General features: G+C 42.5%; 1 protein-coding gene across 1 annotated transcript in view; it reads left to right on the plus strand.

Moving 5' to 3' along the window:
• The window catches only part of UCK2 (uridine-cytidine kinase 2), a 78,969-nt gene that overhangs the window by 714 nt on the left and 63,792 nt on the right, over positions 1 to 14,463 (plus strand). The gene's annotated exons all lie outside the window — the stretch shown is intronic.

Genomic DNA, 14,463 nt, shown 5'->3' on the forward strand with positions numbered 1-14,463 from the left:
GCGCGCGGTGGGGGGCGGGCAGAGACTCGGACCATCGAGGGTCCGCGGGTACACGGTCACGATCGCGGAGCGGGCGCGCTGCCTCTTGCTTTTTTTCTCCGGCGGCGGTAACTCGTGGCTGGGGTCCTGTGGGGGAGGGGCGGAGAAAGCGGATGCTTATTGTTTTGCAAGTCCAGGATTGGGGGAGAGGGCTTTAAGCAGGATCCCCCATGAGTCCCCGATGTACCCCCTTCCCCTGGCCTTCAGACGTGCTCGCTCAGCGGTGCAGCTCGGGTGCCAAGGGCGAAGCGAGCCCGGACGCAAACCAGGAGGGCTGCGAGGGTGGCGGGAACGCACGAGGCGGCGTCCCGGGGAAGGGGAGCTCCATCTGGGGCTGGACGCAAGAGCTGGGGATTGCAGGGGTTTCCAGGTAAAAGCCCGAGAGCAAAGTAGGTGTGTTGACATCAATGAAATGAGAATAGTAGGGGAGCCTGTTTTCTTATAGTTATGAGAGGAAACGTGGTCGGCTTCAATAAGAAAGTTGTACTGGTTCCATGATCTTCGGTGCCCGGGGCGTACGTGTTTTGGATCTACGAAATCGGGTCATCGTCTGGGTGTCTTGACTTCCCTGGGAGCCTGTTTGCTTTACCAGCAAGGCAAGGAGACAAGGAAAACGACTTCCTAGTTTTGCCCCGGGCTTTCTCTGCAGGTGGAGAAGGGTGGAGTCCTCCCAGATGGTTCTTTCTTTGCTCCCTTAACTGCTTGTAAGATGTGGCTACTCGTTTCCCCTACTGTTCAACAGCCTCCAACTTCATTTGCGGCACCGGCTCCTCCAGGGGAGCCTGCGAGAGCTGGGTGCTGCGAGCTGGTCTGGCGAGGCAGGATGATGCCTCCTAGGGCCGGGGAGAGCAGAGCAGAGCAGGAAGGCTGGCTGGCGCCATGAGAAGCGAGCCACGAGGTTTTCCCCTCCCGAGCCGACTCTTCCCTGGCCCCTCCTCCATTTTGCTTTTACGTTTTTTCCTCCAGGTCCGGACTACTTTGACGCCTGGGGCCCTGCACGGCAGCTGGCGCTGTGGAACTTATTTATTGATTAAGTTAATCTCGTCACTTAACTCCCAGGGCTAGCTGCCTGCTTTAGGTCTCTAAAGTTTATGTTCTTTTTGCGCCCTGATTGAATGCTTTTTTTTTTTTTTGCTCTCCGGTACAGGGATCGAACCCTGGACCTAGGTGTTGTCAGCACCACGCTTTAACCAACTGAGCTCACTGGCTAACTGAATGCTTTTTTTCATTCGTCATTTTAAAATGTGTTCTTTACTAGTGCTTCTACTAGTAATTCAAAACAAAATCAGGATGCCAGCCCTTTCAGGAAGCTTTACCTGTTCTTTTAGAATTATTCTTACCCTCTTCTTTCCATAGCATATTTCTGTTGCATTGGGGCCTTTTTTGTTCATGGCTGTATTTCCAGTGCTCCTAGCATGACACCTTGCATATAGTTGGGGTCCAAATTTTAACCTGAAGTCTAGTCCTCGTAAGGGGGAAAGGAGACAAACTTGAAGATGAATGGAGTATTTAGAAACAAAATGACCGTGGTAATCATCCAAATAATTTAGTTACAACAGAGGTGAAAACTGAGACCCTAAAGGTGAAATAACTTATTATTCTTGCTGCTCAGTCATCACCTGTTCTTAGTTGATAATCAGTATAAGTTTATGTTACTTAGGTAACGTGTGGAATGGGAGATAGTAGTGAGCCCTTATGGGACAAGCTAATTCTCTGTTGTCCCTATTTCTCATTAAGGAGGAACAGTATAGAAACTCCCAAGAAAGAAGGGGTCTGTTTTCATGCAGCTTGCAAAACGCATGTTGTGCATTTTGGCCATATGATAGCTTGCCATCGTTTAAGATTATTTCATAAATTTTTTTTTGCTATAAAAAGTCCAAAGAAGTATTGGACTTCTAAAATTCCATATTGTAGCCAGTTTGCAGTAATTATATCTTTTTTTTTTTTTTAAAAGATGACCGGTAAGGGGATCTTAACCCTCGACTTGGTGTTGTCAGCACCACGCTCAGCTAGTGAGCGAACCGGCCATCCCTATATGGGATCCGAACCCGTGGCCTTGGTGTTATCAGCACCGCACTCTACCGAGTGAGCCACAGGCCGGCCCTGGTAATTATATCTTGATTCTATTATTCCACTCCTGAGTGGCTTTCCTCTAAGAGATTAGAGGTGGGTTTTTTTATTTTTGGATGGTCAGCATTAACAAACTGGACCTTCTTTGGAAGTCTCAAACCTAAACATGGTGGTGCTGTACTGTCTGGTAGCAAGGCAGGTTGATACTCTGTGCTTCTTAAAGGAGTTTGGGAGAAGGCAAAGGGCCTTACAGCATCATCAAAAATAACAATTTTAGAGCTAGAAAGAATCTCAGAGCCTCTGGAATCCAAATGGTTAGTTGCATCACTTGTAGATTAGAAAAATGAAGCCTGAGTTGATAGAGTTAATAATGTTTTTCAAATCATATCTTTGGTGGCAGACTAGACCAGTGCTACTTAGTCCCCGCTGTTGCCTTAAGAAGAATTGACTAAGACATGTGGAGAGAGCACATGCTTCCACTGTCAACTTGGAAAAGGGCTAACTTAGAAGTGTAGGTTTCCAGAATGTTGGGTATCAGCGGTACTTAACCCAAAGGAAATGGAAATGCAGATTGCTTTGTACCATGTAGCCCAGCACTATAGATCTTAAATGTTTTCTCCCCTTCCCCATCCCTCCTTCATAAGAAAAAACTTATCTTAAGGAATAGGAGGCCTTTTCCTGTGTGGGTTCTAATTTGTCTCAATGTTGTGGCTGCGCAGAGTACAAGTATTTTATCTCAGACTAAATTATTTTGGTTGTAAAAGGCAAGAATAGTGATTATAGCTCTGTGTATCACATATTTTAGTTCGTTTTGTAAATGAAGATGAGTTAGAACTTTATTTTTTGTTGTTGTTGGCGGCTGGAGGATATAGGGATCCTAACCCATGACCTTGGTGTTACCAGCACCACATTCTCCCAAGTGAGCTGCCTGGCCAGCACTGAATTAGAACTTAAGTAAACTGCTAGGCTGATATGGCAAATTGTTGTTAAAAACTCATATTAAAATTTTGGTGGGTTGAGAAAGTTATTCTGATACACATTAAAAACCGTATTCTCGTATTTCCTCCTAAAAGACAGGTTTAGAGATAGCAAGAAATAACACTAGCAGGAAAAAAAAAAAACAATCTAAACTTTTTTGCCTGCATGTACATACATGGTTTCTAGGTACCATTCCCTCTCCTCTTCATTTTTGCTGTTTCTGTCCTTGTGATCTCTTCCTTGGTCAATTAAAGTAGACTATAAATCTGTTACTTCCCACTGCCATCAGAGTGGTCTTCTGTAGGTATAGCTCTGGTTGTGTCATTCTCCTTTTTGGAAACCTTGGATTACTCCCCATTTCCCAGAGTTCAGGTCAAATACTTCAGCAGAGTGCAAATCCCCTTGGCCCCCAAATGTGGCCCCAGGTTGTTTTATTTTTCCACACAGCCAAATGCACAAAGACATCTTACTGAACTGCCTTTGCTTATACTTTTGCTCATAGTCTTATGATTGGAATGGCCTCTAGTCCTTTTAGTCTAGACTCATCTCTGTTAATGCTTCCTCCAGAGAGCTTTACTATCCATTTTCTTAATCATAATTACTTTTTCTCTCTTCTGCTTCCATATATATTTACCACCATTCCTTGTAGGTATTTTTGGGAGATTGGTCTGTGGATGAGTAATAAAGGACAAGAGATGAAACTGCTGTCATCTTAGCTCAGATTGACCATGAGTCAGCATCCGCTTTTGAAGTGCTTTGGAGTGTGCTCTGGACCCATATCACCTTGACTCCTATCGCCCTGTTCCTGGAACCTCAGCAGCCATCCCCAACCGGCCAGATCACTTATCCTACACCCTGTTTCTATCAGGTGCTCCTAGGACCTTGGGACTGGTTTGGTCCTTCTGCTCTGTTTTGCTGAGCTTGTGTTGTGTATTTTCCATCACCAAACTGCTGCCGTGGCCGTGAAGGCCTGGTATGATCTGGCCTGCTGGCCTCCTGCCACCCTCCTGCTTGCTCTCGCTAGTCCAGCCACACCGGCTGCTTGACATGCCATGCTGCCCCCTGCCCAAGGATGTCCACACTTTCTCTTTGCTCTGCCTGAAGTTTTCCTGTCTGTTCATTGTGCCATGCCTATCACAGTGTCTGTTTGAATGGAGAAGAAACAACAGGTCTTGGCAGCTCTAGTAGTTCCTCTTCTGCTGGTGCCTTTCCTCAGGCTGTACTCCTTTATTCCTTGAGTGTCTTCGAAGTATGGTTTCTGATGCTCACTCTGTCTGTGGTCACTTAACTCCAGCACACTACGTAGCATTTGCTTGGATCTTCTGCTTGATGTCATTTCTTTGTTAAGTCTGCGACCTCTTTTTATGAGGTTCTATGATGGAGACAGATTGTATTTGGGAATTCCACTGCTGAAGATCTGACCTTTTTTGCTAGTGGTCTCTGTGATGGTGCTTGCTGTTGGAACTGCTCAAAGTCTCTAAATCTTTTATGTGTCTCAATTTTTAAAATCAATAAAAAAGGTTGGAGAGTGTACTCCATGTGTGTGTGTGTGTGTGTATGCTTTTTATCAGGCCGATTTATCGTTAAAGTATTTGGTCATCTTTTTATCATATATATCATAAATGTATATATGGGTTATGTAAGTATAACCCATATGTAATTATAAGATACGAAAATAGGAATTATAAAAGGATAAGAAAAATGAAACAAACATTTAGAAACATGATTTATTTTAATGGTATAATAACTTTTGATCTTACTAAAATACTATTCGTGATTAAGGAATGTTTTATTTTTAAAAATCTTAATGCATGGTGATTCTTGGATGACCTTGGTGATATTAGTTTTGGTGATAATAAAAGGCCGAAAGTTTGGTTCTAAGGTATAATTTTTTGAATCTTGATATAATGACCGTCATACTTGAAACAGTTACCCTGTAAAAAGATCCAAGTAGAAGAAACTCATCATTTGCAGTGCTTGCTGAATTGCAATGTTCCCATCCCCCAATTATGCAGTGGCTTTTGTTGAAAACCAACTAAAGTTTTTATGTTCTGTTGTCAATCAGTTGTTTTTGCAAACCAAGGTGCTACATTTAAAGTTTTTTAACTAATAGATTCAAAACCCATTGAAGATCCTCATTTGGAATATGTAAAGTAGGTTAGAAATTTCTATTTACTGTACAAGGTTTTACAAGTTTCTGTTTATGAGTTTTATAGGTGTACAGAGGTAGTTTTTGGTAACAGTTGCTTAACAATGGAAACATTTGCAAATATCTTTTTAACAGATAATTTGATTTTTAATAAATATTTTAATTTTCTTTCATCTTATGTAAAACAATAGCAAGTCCAAACTTTTTAAAAGTGAAATATTTTCATATGAGCAAATAATTGCAAAATTTACATGAAAATAAAGAAGGAAAGACAGGATTTCCTAAAAGACCCCAAGAGTGCTGCTCTTGGACTATGGTCTTCAAATACATTTGCATTCATAACTGCTAAGAGAATTTTGGAGAGGTCTTCATCCTATTGAATATTTTTGACATGAATTTTTTGCACCATATGAGTAAAGAGTTGCAAAGGAGGGCTGGCTGGTTAGCTCAGTTGGTTAGAGTGCCACCTTGTAACACCAAGGTCAAGGGATGAGATCCCTGAACCAGCCAGCCCTGCCAAAAACAAACAGAAAAGAATTACGGGGGAAGTAAATCGATATATTGTAAATGCTGTATTGACATAATAATTGTTTCATTATTCTTTTAAATGTTTCTGGTGGGCTCTAAATACTGTAATAATTTGACCTATTGTTAACCATTTAAAAATACATGAATAATGGGCTGGCCCGTGGCTCACTCAGGGAGAGTGTGGTGCTGATAACACCAAGGCCACAGGTTTGGATCCCGTATAGGGATGGCGGGTTGCTCGCTGGGTGAGCGTGGTGCTGACAATACCAAGTCAGGGGTTAAGATCCCCTTACCAGTCATCTTTTAAAATAAATTAATTAATTAAACAAACAAACAAAGAAATATATACGAACAAGCTCTCGAGTATTTGACTCAGAAAAAAAAAAAGAAATGTTATTTCATTTATTTTTCCTCCTTGAAAAATTCATATTTCAATTCTACTTCCGTCACAAAATGTTAATTTACTTTCGTTAATATTTATGCTTGAAAATCATTATTTATTTATTTATTTTTATTTTTGGTGGCTGGCCAGTACAGGGATAGAACCCTGGACTTTGTTGTTACCAGCACCACGCTCTAAGCAACTGAGCTAACCAGCCAGCCTATTGGTCATTCTGTCATGCTTATGCAACAAAAGGTGTATACATGTATTGAAATTTTACTTCCTGTTCTCCTATCTTAAGTGTTAATTTCTTTTGGGTTACATTATTACTACACTCACCAGTACAAAATTAATCAAAATAAATAGATATATTACCCATTTTGAAGAAAACATCTTGAGATAGATGGAGCCCTCCACTCCCAGTTATTTCATGATTCTTACTCAACGCTAGAGTAAGATTTTGCTTTTGTGTAGATCTAAACTTTGAGGAACCTGTTGATATAAATAAGTAGATGGGAATGGACGGAATTTCAAATTATATGTCAGAACCTGTGAGTTTTTATGTATAACTAGCTTGCCATTTGCCTCCTTTAATTTTGTTGAAAGTGGAAAACTGGAAACTTCTAGATTTGTTATCTAGTCATTACGTCATTTTCTGGTATCAGCATTAGTATTTCAAATTACTCCTTTGCATGAATTCAGGAATGGAGGGGTTTTGTAAAGTGGAAGAAGCCTGACTGTGAAAGGGGAAGTGGGAAAGGAGAAACCTCCCATACAGGGCTGGCCCGTGGCTCACTCGGGAGAGTGCGGTGCTGATAACACCAAGGCCACGGGTTCGGATCCTATATAGGGATGGCCGGTTAGCTCACTGGGTGAGCGTGGTGCTGACAACACCAAGTCAATTTTAATCCCAGTAAAAGCCAAAGTCCTTAGAAAGATCCACAAAGCCCTACAAATGGGTCCTTGGAACAGGTTGTTCATTCTGCCAGGACATCTCTTCCCCCAGATATCAGTATGTTTAACACTTTTGCCTCCTCCAATTGTTTGCTCAGACGACTGCTCATGACCACCCTCTTTAAAATTGCACACAATAGACATTAAAATATCTGTTGAACAAATGGTTGAAGGATGCATTGTTGCTCAGTTGCCTCTTACATTATCAGTTTTAAGCATTTAAACCTGTTTGCTTTGGCTGTTGCTGGGAGATATGGATAGTCGTCTCTTTGCCATTCACATTTGTATTTCCTCTTGGGGTCCCTTTACCTGGATAGGATTGCTGGCACATTGTTAGTCACGGAGCTGGGTGGAAGTGTACATGCTAGATGGCTGTTTAATGAGGCATTTAAAAAAAAAATCAGCTGGAGAGTGACTCTTAACTATTGTCGCCAAGTTCTTACTAGAGTTTGTCACCTGTTTTGTTTAATTGAATGCTTTTTGATGTGAACTTGATCTTTAACTCAAATACTATAAGAGTAGACCTTTTAAACCAAATTATTATCTTCCATCTCTTCGGGAAAGATATATCCAACATGTTTAGAGAAAACCATCTCTGTTTTGGGCAGCTTGCAGCAGTAGTGTCAGTATAGGCCTGTTCTCGCATGGATTGGAACTGGGAGAGTGCTGAACAGAGTTATATGTTGGGGAAGTCTGGTAGTTTTTTTATCTTCTGCGTTTAGTATGCTTTTTAGGAATAGGGCATGTCCTCAGTGAATCAGAGAGACTACCGAAAGACGTGACGAAGACACTTTGCAATGCTATATGTGTAATTTTATATTGTCTCATTTGGATGATCAGTGTTCTTCCTTTCATCAACAGAGATGATACATAATTATATGTATTACAAGCTTTAAAGTTTCTCCTGTAAAAGAGCAGTGTGAAGATCTGAGACAATGCTATTTAAAACATCTTTTTTTGACAAAAGAAGCAGTCTGCAAATTGTGAAGCAGTTATGGTCTTTACTTTTCCATTCTGGCAAATTTATCATAAGATTGATAAGAAGTAGTTCTGAGCAGGACTTGGACTCAGACCACAGAGCAAATACTGGTGCCTGCAGGTGGCCTGCCACTTCTGTGTGGTTCACAGATTGGCATCTGCTAACAGGTGTGTTGGGATTGGTGTGACATTTATTGAAGCAGCTGTGGCGTGACTGTCCCATCTCAGTAGAGGATTTGTGCGGTTCTCTTTCTATTGTATGGCATATTGGTTGTGTGAAAGGACTTCGTCTGGAATTTCTCCAGAATGCCACGTTTGGTGAGGAGATTGACTAAGAGCCTTGCTGTTTTGGGTGAGGTGCATCTCCTGGTGACCTGTTGATTTTTCTGTTGAGGTAAGTCATGTTTGTTTTTTTTTAAAAGATGACCGGTAAGGGGATCTTAACCCTTGACTTGGTGTTGTCAGCACCACGCTCAGCCAGTGAGCGAACTGGCCATCCCTATATGGGATCCAAACCCGGGGCCTTGGTGTTATCAGCACCGCACTCTACCGAGTGAGCCACGGGCCGGCCCAAGTCATGTTTTTTGATTAAGCAGTGACTACGTTTTTCTCCACCACTTTTGTAGAGAAAGTAAACATTTGAGAGCAGAAGGAACAGAATATTGAGTGATACATAGTGTTTGAACAAGAGAGACAGTAAATACCGAATACTCTTCTGGAAGGAATGCAAGCTGGGTGAGCCCTTCTTGTGTGACTCCAGAGGACATAAACTGAAGTGCACACTTGGTTTCTGGAGGAAAAGTGGTCAGGAGACAGCCACCTTGGAGGTGGTAAAGCTTGTTTTGGACATGTCCTCTGGGAAGAGCTCCATCCCAGGCCTGTCATGAGGCTCTGTTTGCTGGGTCTTGGTGGGATTTAAGGTCTTTTTCTGGGGGGGGGGGGGGGTGTCTGGTTGGGGTCCAAACCCTTGAACTTGCTGTTATAACACTGTGCTGTAACCAATCTAACCAGCTGAGCTAACTGGCCAGCCCTAAGGTCTTTTTGGTGTGATAGAATTGAACCTGTATGATGTCTCTACTTCAAGTTAGGATTGAGAATCCCTGGTTTGTTTGGAAGATGCTTTCTTATTGAAGTTAGCCCAGATAGCTTGACGGGGTAGAAAAAACATGGGCTTTGGTGTTGGCCAGGTAGCCAGGCTCATGTTAACATCCATGCTGGACCACTTTTAATCTGTTTCTTCTGAACCCATCCCTATACCTGTGAAAAGGAGATAATGTCTAGTTTGGGCAGTTGCTAATATTACATGAGAAAATGCATGCAAAAAAAACTGCATAGCAATGCTTCTGCAGTGAGGAAAGTCACTCTCTGTACCACCATTTAGGTTCTGTGGCAGATGTGCTTGTTGGAACAGTCTGTTGGGCCAGTCTTTTTTTTTCTCCCCAAAAGATGACCAGTAAGGGGATCTTAACCCTTGACTTGGTGTTGTCAGCACCACACTCTCCCAAGTAAGCTAACTGGCCATCCCTATATAGGGATTTGAATCCGTGGCTTTAGTGTTATCAGCACCACACTCTTCCAAGTGAGCCATGGGCTAGTCCTGGGCCAGTCTTTTTTTTTTTTAAAAAGATGACCGGTAAGGGGATCTTAACCCTTGACTTGGTGTTGTCAGCACCACGCTCTCCCAAGTGAGCGAACCGGCCATCCCTATATGGGATCCGAACCCGGGGCCTTGGTGTTATCAACACCACACTCTCCCGAGTGAGCCACGGGCCGGCCCTAAATATATATTTTTAAAAATTGACTAATAAGATAGTATATATATATTTATGGTGTGGGATTGATGTTTTGATATATGTATACATTGTGGAATGGCTAAATCAAACTTATTAACATATCCATTACCTCATTTATATTTTTGTGGTGAGAACACTTAAAATCGACTCTTTCATCAATTTTCAAATATTTAATACTGGGCTGTCTGGTTAGCTCAGTTGACTAGAGCACAGGCTTATAACACCGAGGTCACGGGTTCAGATCCCCATACCGGCCAGCTACCCCCTCCCCCCAAAGACAAATATACTGTACATTGTTATTAACTGTAGTCACCATGTGGGACAGTAGATCTCTTGAACTTATTCCTCCTGCCTGTTTTTGGCCAATCTTGCTGTCCAGGTATTTTTTTTTTTTGAAGATGACCGGTAAGGGGATCTTAACCCTTGACTTGGTGTTGTCAGCACCACGCTCAGCCGGTGAGCCAACCAGCCATCCCTATATGGGATCTGAACCTGTGGCCTTGGTGTTATCAGCACCGCACTCTCCCGAGTGAGCCATGGGCTGGCCCTTGCTGTCCAGTTCTAACCAGCACAGATCCTTGGTACCTGAGCTGGTGGGTGTCTTGGTATGGTGGCTTTGACAGTGATATGGACCCACTAGTTACAGTTTGATTCGCACCAACTAATATGATGTTAGTTACTTAAGGCAGTAGCCTTTCTTTTTTGCTGATAAGGCCCATAACTAGTCATGTTGGGCATCCTCTTCCAGGGTTGACCTGTTTTCTTATTCCCTTGTTACCAGCTTGCTGTAGGCTTTATCTATGATTTTCCGTAGTCAAGTTGGACCTTTTTTTTTTCCAAAAGAGTTAAGGTGACTTGTTTTAAAATGGATAGTTAGGGGAAGAAAAAGCAGTTTATTAGCATTACCTTCTTTAAAAAAAAAAAAAAAACCTTTTAAAAAGAACACACAGCAAAGCCTACAGATTATAAATGTAGGTTCAATGAATTATCACAAAGTGAACACAGCTGTGTTAAGTACCAGCCAAGTCAAGAAATAGATTATTACCAGTACCACAGAAGGCCCCCCCCCACCCATCACTACCCCTTCTATCAACTATTTTTTAATTACCTACTAGAGACAAGGCAGCATTTTACAGCTGTAATTTGCTAAGACCTGTGTGACTTCAGGAACTTAGCCTGTGTAGCAGATACAGAAATACAAAAATAAAGTCTCCATGTGCCTAGAAAATGCTACTGCTTCTTTAAATCAGATCACAAATTGTCTTCTGCAGCTTTCCCCCTTTCCTGCTCCTGAAAGAAAAGATCTGTGTCCTCGTTCATACCGTTCATACCGTCGTTTATTCAGTAAATGTGTATTGATTTCTTACAGTGTGTCAGGCACTCTGTGAGGTGCTGGGAATACAACAGTACCTTAGAGAAAGCCCCGGACCTCAGTGAGCTTACATATCTAGGTCTAACTTGTCTGTGTTAACCCAGTGCCTCGTACTTGACCACAAGGCAGGTGTTATAGTAAGTGTCTGCCAGACTGAACTAAATAATTATTTCCATTCATTGCTCTCCTGTAGTATTCATCCTCTTGTATCATGGTCGTCTGTTTGCACCTCTGACTTCTAGATTCCAGGATCCCGAATCACAGGTTATCTGGTTGTGTATCCCTAGCCTCTTGTATAAGGAGGGCTTCAGTCTGATTGTTGAAGGTGTGATAAGTGCCATGTAAGTGGTATAGTCAGTGAGTGCTGTCATGGGTCAAGAGAGGTTGGAAAGTGTTAATGGCTGTGGTAAAGCTTTTCTTGCTAAAGTCACCAATAATCACCCAGTATCTAAATCCCTTTAAAGCTGTTGATTCCATATCTTACTTTTCTGTAACGTTTGGCAATGCCCTTCACCTCTTGGAAACTTGGCTTGGTTTCACAAGCACTCTTGTCTGGTTTGCTTTCTGCCTCTCACCATTCTTAATCAGTCATCTCTGTGGGTGCTTTTCTGCCTGTGGATGTGTCGTGCCTCAGAATCCCCTTCTTGGATCACTGGTTTTCTCCCTCTTTATACTTCATTTCTCTCTGTTGGTTATTTCCTACCCTGAGTTGTTTCCTGGGTTTCATTCTCAATTATATTCAGCTGTCACTGGGCATTTCCACTTGATGTTCTTGGACTAGTTGATCCCGAACCAGACTCCTGATAATGCCCGGCCTCCTCCTGCTCCCAGCCACAGACCTGCTGCACCGTCTGTGTGTTCTGTGCACACAAATGCACAGGACAAAAACGTTACAGCCATCTCCGTCACTCTCCTGCACTTCCACATCCTCCCACTTCCTCCCTCTCTCCTGGTGTGTCAGTTCCAACTGTCTGAATTGCTCTGGAAACTACTTTTCTTGCCAGTCTGCATTCATTATTTCTTGCCTGGATAACTCTCCAGTGGCTGATTTCCTGGCTGCCAGTCTGGACCTCTTCCAAAACATTCTCCACATTGCTGCTGGAGCGATCTTTTAAAAAACACACTTCTGATCATTGCCTGTCATTCCCTAGAATTTTTTAATGGCTCTCCTTCACCTTCAGTCTTGCTGTCAGCATGTCCTCCTAGCCAAGCCATAGGAGGCTTAGTCTCCCCATTTGCCATACCTGTCACTTTGCCCCTAATTGGCAGCTACTGTGCAGTTCCAGCTCTCTGGAGAGCTCACCTCCACACCTTTGCATGGGTTGTTGCCCTTCTGTGGTCCCTTCCCTTTTGTCTGGTCACTTTAACTCATCCTTCAAAGCCTACTTCAGCTGTCACCTCCCTTAGGAAATGTTCTCTGAGGGTCCCATCCTGCGCTCTTCTCCCTCTAACACTCTGCTGCCATCCACTTACTTGTTTATATTCTAGCTTTCCAGTAGACTGAGTTTTAAGAACAGTGCCTTTATCTCTATTCATTATGCCTAGAATACAGTAGGTGGTTAAAAGTACTTGAGTGAATGTACTGAAGAATTTTTTTGCCATGAATGTGGGGTTGGTTTACGTGGGGGTTCACCTAGGACATTTTTTTCCCTGTTCTAACACTGGAATTTAGATTCTGAAAAGTTAGTCTCACATGTATAGTACTTGAAAAAGTTAGCCTTAAGTGAAGCATTTATAGCAAAAAAAACTGCTTTTCTGTTGAACTCCTAGGCAGATGTTTGAGTTTCAAGAAGTTGTTGGACCACAGGTTTTTTGAGAGCTGGCACAGGCTTTTAACTTAATTAGAAAGAACAACTTTTATCTTGTTTTGCCACATTTTTGTTGTTGTTAATCAGGAATAACACAGGCTCCTGTAAAACATTGACATAATACTATATTATTGGCGTGCCTACTGCCACTCTCTAGTCCACTGCCTTATCTTATTTTCCTTACATCACTTAATCTGAAATTATTTATGTCTATGTTTATTATCTATTTCTTTTCAGTATACTTCTACTAATAATAGCTAATATTTTCTGAGCACTAATTATACTCATAGGCTAAGTGCTTTTCGAAGTGTTTTCCATGTACTAAGTCCTTTAGTCCCTCTTAGAGCCCTGTAAGGTAACTTACTGTAATTCTCTCTTATTTCCACATGAGGAGACTGCAGCACAGAAAAGTTAAGTATCTCAAGTGCCATAGCCAGTAAGTGGTGGGGCTAGAATTTAAACCCAAGCAGCCGGGCTCCAGAGTTCAGAACCCACTCTGCTCTGCTGAGTGCAAGTTTGATGGAGCAAGTATGCTTGTTCCTACAGTATCTGTAGCACCGTAAACCACATGCTCCTCACAGTTGGCCCCAGAGTGGAATGAACATGAAATGTCCCAAGTAAATGGTAGGAATAAAATCAGCACCTGTGATACTGTGATAAAATAAGAAATATGTATTTGGTCTCTGCCTCTTGGTTCCTGGCACAGAGCTTCTAAAATCTTTATAGATAGGGGCAGTAGGAGAATCTTTTGTTCTAATATATGGTCTTTGATCCCCAGTTCCTGACACACAGCCCCTAGACCTTTGTAGTTTCCTGAGCGATAAAAGAGCTCCTGAATCTCTTGGAATTTCCAGGGTGATAGAAGCATCTTTTCTAACAAGAGAACTTTTGGTGGGCTCCTGGATAGCCTCAGGGTGGGGGCTGGTTGTTAGGGGAAGCAACCAGGTGATTAGAGGGTTAGAACTTTCAGTCTCCACCCCCACCTCCTGGGAAAGGAGAAGGGCTAAAGTTTGAGTTGATTACCAATGGCCAATAATGTAATCAATCATGCCTATGTGATGAAATTTCCATAAAAACCCCCCAAACAGTTTGGATAAAATTCTGGATAGCTCAACATGTGGACATGCCTGGAGGGTGGCATGCCCAAGTGGGGCCTGGAAGCTCAGAGCCCCTTTTTCGCATACCTGTCCTGTGCATCTCTTTGATCTGGCTGTTCATCTGTAGCCTTTGTAGTATCCTTATAATAAATGGGTAAACGTAGGTAAAGTGTTGGCCCTGCGTTCTGTGAGCTGCTCTAGTAAATTAACAGAACCCAAGGAAAGGTCGTGGGAACCCCAGTTTATAGCCAATTGGTCAGAAGCACAGGTCACAGCCTGGGACTTGCAAGTGGTATCTGAAGTGGGGGCAGTCTT

The sequence above is a fragment of the Galeopterus variegatus genome, unplaced genomic scaffold (assembly GCF_000696425.1).
Source record: "Galeopterus variegatus unplaced genomic scaffold, G_variegatus-3.0.2 Scaffold3815, whole genome shotgun sequence".
NCBI lineage: Eukaryota > Metazoa > Chordata > Mammalia > Dermoptera > Cynocephalidae > Galeopterus > Galeopterus variegatus.